Source organism: Gavia stellata, chromosome 4 (assembly GCF_030936135.1).
Source record: "Gavia stellata isolate bGavSte3 chromosome 4, bGavSte3.hap2, whole genome shotgun sequence".
NCBI classification, from domain to species: Eukaryota; Metazoa; Chordata; class Aves; order Gaviiformes; family Gaviidae; genus Gavia; species Gavia stellata.
Genome location: NC_082597.1, coordinates 62,045,073 through 62,052,823, shown reverse-complemented (window position 1 = coordinate 62,052,823; position 7,751 = coordinate 62,045,073).

The window sequence follows — 7,751 nt, the reverse complement described above, 5'->3', positions numbered from 1 at the left end:
CTTAAAAAATCCCTGCTTGGGGTGTGTGTGGGGAAATCACAGGCTTCTGAGCCAAGTACCCAAGTAGTTTTCACACTGCAGTACCTGCCTCAAACTTCATGTCCATTCTAGGAGATCGCCTGCAAAAAGCTTGTTTTGCTTTAACCATGTTCACTTTTAATACCAGCGTGTTTGACAAAAAAGCTGGTTGTGTGTGAGTTGTTTTCCACCCTTTTTTGATGTTCTCTGTGACTCACATGCAACCCTGATTATAGAGAGACATGTGGGAATGAATAAATGGCTTCAGTTGTGGTAGAGACAATAAAGGCATAGCCGATGGCAGTAGGGACTAATGAATGGCACCGGCACCAGGAGATCCTGTTCCAGCCCTGCTGAGTACTGTTGTACTCTGTGCCTCAGGTGCCACACTTGTTCAAGTGTGGCTGGTGTTACTTCCTCCTCTTGTCAGAGAGTTGTTTATTTACTGACCAGAAAAAAAAAAAGTAGCATGAGAGTATTAATCACAGTTTATGAGAGCCACAGGTTTGTGTTGGCCGCAGGAATTTCAAGAAAAAAAAATCAGGAAGCTCAGCTTTTTCAGGTCATCCCAAATGAAGGGTGAGCCAGTATGGATGGCACTGTGAGCATGATACACCTACAGGTTGTCACACCAGAAATCAGCTTCCTTGTTTTGATTCAGATTAGACAAAGTGTTATACTAATATGGGTAAATCCAAAAGTCACTGTTGCTTTTGAAGTGAATAGACAAAAATCCATGTTAAAATTACCAGTATTGTAAGATGATGTTTTCCATAAAGATTGCATATAAATCTTTATATGGTGAGATATTACAGCTTTTACCACAGTTCCAGAGGCAGAGAAGTTTTATATTTTTCATAACCTGGTTGATTTAGTTCACAATGAAATAAAATGGAAGCTGGAAATAGTCAAAGACACCTAATTAATATAGCATTACCTGCCTTTCTACTAAGGAAGAAATAATCTGAAGTTTACCTTTGGTTAATTTATACAGGTTGTTCTATTTAAGCCAATAGAGTTTGTATTGTCGATGTTCTAGAAATATTTGAGGTCAGCATGTGATGTTATGCTCACAGAAGACAGCCCTGTTGGTGCTAATTAAAGCAAACTGGCTACTTCCCATATGGTTTACTGTAAACAATTACATAAGAAGAGTAAAGGCTGAAGACTTTCTAGGGCAAGTATCAATTGTCTGATACTGCTAAGGACTTTGGTGGTGAGAGCACTACTAGGAAAGTCTGCAAGAAAGCCCATGTCTTGGACTGGGGTTTCAAGTTATTATGGCAGAAACGTGCCTTGTAGGACTTTTCATAACAAGCCAAGGAGTACAATGATGTCCTTGTTGAAATCAGTAAAGTAAAATACTTTTTCGTATTACAGTTGGACTTTCAGGGTAGCTGCATGGATATTTAGAAAAGCAAAAGGAAAATAAATGCCTGGAAGTAGGAATTACTTCTTTTGCTAGGAACTAGTCACTGAGGCCAATTTCAGAACCCCTTTTGCAGACTATCAGGATGTGACAGGTTATAAGCTTGAGTGCCTGGTTCTGTAGAGGCTGAGAAGGAGGTATTTTAGTGTTAAGCTACTTGCCCTATGTTAGCAACTCTTCCCATTTTTCTTGGATGCAAAGGTGGTGGTTTGCAGCCCTCAAAACTGACCCATCTTGAATGAAAAGCAGATTGGAGGATGTTGCTGAGTCAGTCCCCAGATGTTCATTAGAAAATTGAGCTGAAAGGGGTGAATTTTGTGACTTAAGGCCTTTGTTTGGGTGGGAGCTTTTCCATTGAGTATCAAGAGCTTTGAATCAGGCCTTCAGATAGATGTCACTTGAATGTTTGTCTTTCGTTTGATCTGGCATTCATCATTCCTCCATCCGTATTTCTTCTTTGGCTTGTCTTGGTTTTGTAATTCCTGCCCTGCTATGTAGAGGTTAGGTTAAAAGTTCTCAGTAGATTTTTATTGTCCTTTGAGATAACAGTGCTGTGAAGCTTTCTGTCATTTTCTGCCTTTTTCATATGTTAACTGCATTTGATTTGCTGAGAATGAGAATTTATTTTTTTTCTCCTCTGGCTTAGAGAACTGAACACTTAGGTTGAAAAGGTCCCAGAAGAAAATTTGTATCTACATGTTTTGCCACTTACGAAAATGCTTTTAAATGCCTTTTATACTCAAATAGTTGTGGTAAAAAAGAATTTATGTTTTCATGAAGGAGATAGGTGTTTTGGACTAACACTATGGACTACAGTCCAGGACTCTGTTAACAGAAATCTGTGGCAAAGTAGAGCCCCCCAGTTTCTGTTTGTGTACCCTGTTTCAAGTAAGTGCAAAGTTAAGTTATTCTACATTATGTCTTGATGTTGATCCCATTCAAGCTATGCTTTATTTAAATGGAAGGCCCTAGATATGAAAAGGGGATTTACAAGGATACAATGAAAACTGAAGCCCTTTGCTGCAACACACTGAATAAATATAAGCAATAACATAGTTTGGAAAACTTCCAATTTCTTAGGAAAATGCACTTTTTTACTTGTCAGTCTTGAAGCTTGGGTTTTGAATTTGAGAGTGAGTCAGAATCAAACTTTGTATGAAACACCCTGTTAACATTGTTCGGTAGGCTTAGCGAAATGAGTGTAGAAAAGGACATCAGTGAGCCAGATTACACAACCAGTCTCTTAGTGAAGTTAGGGCTGGTTTGGATCTTCTGTCGTTTATATCGATACTCAGGGATTGCTATGAAAAATGCACTAATTTAATGAAGTAACTCTCACCAATGGTTTTAAGAGCTTCTTGGTCAAACATGGAGAAAGCGTAAAACCAAGAAAACCTGTGCATCTATTTTCTGATGAGATACTTCCTTTCGCAATCATTTCAAATGCTTAAACACCTTTTGGACATTTCAGCAATATGTCAAGCAAGTCACTGGCAGAACCAGAGGGTCATCAAGGCTATTTTCTGGGCTTATGCATACGGTACTTCTTTGTGCTACATGAAGACTGCATGTGTGGGAAGCCAGCAGATCAGAAAACAGACCTGTGATCCAGGGAGAACTGGATGAAAGTGATTTCACTGGTCAGTCTCATCTGTTAATGTTCACGCACTCTGCAGGTGAAGGAGCTATTCAAATGCCCAGAAGTTCTTTGTTTTTCATTTGAACTTCACCAAACAGATAAGTGAGCAAGCAGTCTTAAGGACTGAGTGCATAGCTCAGTCTTTCTTAACTTCTCCTTCCTCAGTGCTTGCATATGCAGACAGTGAGATTCTTTGAGAAAAAACAGCCTTTAGCCCTAGGAATGATGCATGTTTCTGTGGTATCGGTGAAGTGTTTTTCTTTGTTCCACCCACCATGGAACTTTTTCCTTGCAGGCTGAAATTACAAACCGTAACGAGTATATGCAACTGTTGCAAGCTTCTGCTTACATAAGTAGGTGCAAAAGGTGCTCGGAGGTAGGTTTTTTTTCACCTTCTGGGTTTTTGTTTCTTAATATTTGACACTTAGGAGGGAAAGTAAAGATTTTACTCTAGCTATATAATTTCTGTGCAGTGATCACACATGGTGCTTTACGCATAGTTAAGGACAAGTAGTTGATTTCAGAGAGAAGGCTAGAGGTACTTGTAATTGGGTGTAACATGTATCTTGGTCCTGTGTGTAGACAGCAGTATTCAAGGCTCATGTATACCAGCCTTCAGAAGTAGCGTTCATGGGACCTCAGTGGTTCACTCTTGATTAACAGTGCTTGTCAGTGAGCATTGAATTTTGTGTGTGTAAATAATATCAGCTTGGCCTGTCTTAACATTACTGACTTGTTATGGGTTCAGACTTTGGCTAAGTTCAGGTGAGGAGACAAATGTACCTCTAAGATATCTTTATACTTCCTCTGACATGGCAGCCAAGCACTGAATCAGCACTTGGAAAGAAAGAGAATAGCCACAGGGCTGTGCTAGTTTATCCTGTCAAAGGTACCTGTGGTTCTTGGCCAGGATCACTAGAGCACAGCACATGCAGCCCTTATCTAAGCAAGCCCTGACACATCTTTTACAATAGCCAACTCTTTTGCTTCTCTTGATAAGCCATAAGGCTGTAGTGTGTCTCTGTCACAGAAAAAAATAAAGCGTGTGAGGTAGGTTGAAGGTCTAACTTACACCAAAGTAGTTATTAAGTATTATTTTTTAATTTCCACCCACTGATACTGGCCCTCAGGGAAGTGCGGGTGCATTGCGATTACTGTAGGGGTAAAGGCAGTTTAAGAGGTTCTCATCCTTCCCTGCGTCCTGTGCCAGGTTTCCATTCCTTTGCAGTTTTGCATTTCAGCTGATTGCCAGGCAGCCTCTCAGCATGGATCTGTGATATGATCCAGGCTGGAGGTGTGTATTTTAAAGGCTTAGGTGTTTTCTCTTGTCGTAATCTGAATGATATAATGGCTCTGTTACCATCACTTCCAAATGTTTGAGTTTATGCAATGGAGGAGGTAGTGACCTGTATTGAAAGGGCAGAAATGAGCAAATCTAGGAGAAGGAAAAGCTAAAAGTTTCTTCACCTAAAAAGCTCACTTGAACGTAAGGTAAACGTTCATAGTCATATGAGATAGCTTGTACTTCTCCGATGCCTGAAGATAAGGCTGTAAAGCAAGTTATGTGCTTGTTCATAAGCATTACAAAATTAGAGGCATCTTCTGAACTACTGGAGTAGAGACAGCCATTTTTTAATTACATTGTTAGTCAAAAATGTGAAGTTCATTCTTGTTGATAATGTCCTTTTCTGTGATACAGAAGATCTAGGTAAATCAGCGAAGACCTTTGCCTTGAAGTGCCACTTACAGACCTTCATGACGAGTAGTTGAAGGGCAAGTGCTTTCTGTGGGTCCCCACGTCCTGCCTCAGCAGCCCGTTGGATCCCTGGGTGGACAGTTTTGGAGAGTAAGGCGATTCTTATCCTGGAGCAGTTCTGCTCACGAAGCTGGTCTGGGCTGTTGTGTTGGGCTGGTCACATTCCCTCCTGGTCAAGGCCTTCTGAAACCCAGTGTGCCTTTTTTTCATCCCTGCCAGAAGTTACACAACCGACAGTCAAAAGTTCAGAGGCCTCGCTACCAGGGAGGACTTTGGTTTGTGAGGAAGCTCACTCCCAATAAGGAAGGATATGGATTAAAAATACCATAGCTGTTTTGCTGTATTTATTTTTTTTTCTCTGCTCAAGAAGTGTCAGTGAGGCTTAGTGTAGTCTGCTTCAGAAATGGATTCAGGTAAATGCTAAAAAGGTGGGGGGTTTTGCTGGTTTAACAAGCTGCTGAGCAAAACTGGCAGGTTTGCTGCTACCAGCAAGAGAAATGTTGCTGCCTCCTCTTGCTCCAGAGGTCTGTGTGGGTATACCTTCTGCCTGGCACTGGCTGCGGTGCTCACGGGGTCCTTTCCTGAGCTGGCTGAGCTTGTTAGGTTGGTGGGAAACTCTCCACATCTTTTCTTCTCCTGGGTAGTTTTCTACTAGGTTAGTGAGTTGATATAGCTCATGTAAGGGTCTGTTGGTTGCCAGAGCTGGTGCCAAGTACGCAGACAGCAAGAAAAAGAAAAAAACCCAGTGTGGTAGAAGAGAGTACGCTTGTCCCCTTTTGATAGTAGTGATTTGTTAGATCAGTTCACCCCATGTCAAGGAGCACTTGGCAGGTTGTAGGGGAGGTAGCACTCACAGCCACCATCTTCTAGACTGGGACTAACAAAAACCAAAGGTGGTGGTAGTGCAGGGTAAGAGCCTCACTGGATTTTCCTGCAGTGGCTGTGAGTTGCTACAGACTTGCTGAAGTAACCCTGATGCTTATGGGCTAAGAGAGTCATCTTCACCGCTGCGTCTCTGAGGATTATCCAGAGCGGCTCCATGGTCCAGGTTCTCCTTAGCAGTCTCGCTCTGCAAAAAGGTATCTGCTGATTGATTTCTGGAAAGTGTCGATTCACCAGGACTGTGGGTAATTGTAATTGCCGTTATCGGATGGAGTTTTATGGAAAGCAAGCACGTGACGTGCAGAGCACTTTTTGCTTTGTCATCCTGCCTGTGGCAGGTTGCCCGAACCAGCAAGGGAGAGGCCCCTAGCAGCAGCAGCCTGCATGCAAACTCTTTCAAGTCTCTGCCAGAGGTTATGGTTGCCTTTGGGTTTTGGGGCTATTGCTAAAGCTAGACACCACTAGCACAGATCTACCTGAAAATAATTAGAGATGTTTATATAAATGCCTGTGTTGTCTAACGACTAGATTTTTATCTCATTGAAGATACAGTTTTATGTGAACATTCCTGAGGTTGTTCAAACTTGTTATAGGAATAAAATGTAAGGCTTCAGTTGCTTCAGGTACATGTAGGACTGTAGCTTTGTTAATATATCGAAGAAAAAAATTCTCCTTTGTGAAGACACTGACCAGTGTTCAAAACCTGTGTTCTTGCTTTTCTTTTTTGATGTGTGTGTGTATATACACAGATTAATTCCTGTGTCCCTCCCCAAACTTGAATAGGCCAAGTATTATCCATCACTGATATTACTATTAACTATTGGGTAACAATTCTGATCTTTAAACCCTTTTACCAACATCAGCAAAGTACTCTTCCCAATACCTTTGTGAGATAAAGGAATTTTATCACCCAGTTTCAGAGAAGAAATAGGAGATGGCAGGATTACAGACCAATTTTCAATGACTGCCTTTTTGCATTTGTGTGTGTGTGAATGCTCTTCAGGTTTGTGGGCTCAGTGCCCCAGGAATGTATATGCATTCAGTATGGTTGTTTGTCTAAGTATGTGTACATGTCAGAGTTTGCTAATTAATGCTGGTTGTGCAGTGCAAAGTATGTATGTGATTAAGTACAAGCAAGTGTGTACTGACCCATTTATTGGAAATTAAGCTTAGTGTAACTCGGAGTTATGTGGAGGAAGGCAGAGTTGATAATGGATTCCAATCAAGTATTAGATTTTCTTTTTTTTCTTTTTCCATGCCATATCAAATAAAGTATCACCATGTGTAAAGACGTTAATTTTTTCCTTTCCACTAATATGCTTAACCTTTTCCATTGGAGATATACATATCTCCAATATAGATATATAAAATCAGTGGGCAAACATATTTTCCAGACTTTTGTATACATTTATTTAGAGGATTTCATAGTATGAGCAATACCATATGCCAGAAATTATTTGGGGGGTGAGAGTTGCATGGAAAAAACAATTATATCAATAAATTGAACTGAAAGAAGTTTCCGGAGAACTAATTGCAAGAGAAAAATGAAAAATTTTATTTCCGTTTAAAAAGTACGAGACTGAAAAAAATGACAGCACATCAGCATAAGAAAATCACTTTCTGGTCAAGAAAGGTAAAAATCATCTTTTTCCTTTTAAGACTGAAGTTTTAGGCTTAGCCACAGCAAATCTTATTTTCTTGCTTTGTTCCAAGCATATTGTTAGATTGGCAAAAAGTACTGAAATCCCAGCCAACTCTTGTATGGGATTTTATTAAAGAGAAAAATATAGCAAGTCATCCTAACGTTGCAAATGACTCATCAGTCGCCTTAGGAAACGCACCTCTGAGACTGGTGTGCCGCTGATGAGGAAGCGATGAAGCTGCCAGGCCACTCCCCCAGACAATTTTGCTTGAGGAGCACAGCCTTCATAAAGGAGGTCTCTCCAGACACTACGTTATTCTATCCTTTATTTCACAGAGGGAGCACAAAAGCTGCAAGAAGGGCAGTGCGAAGTAACGGCAGAAAC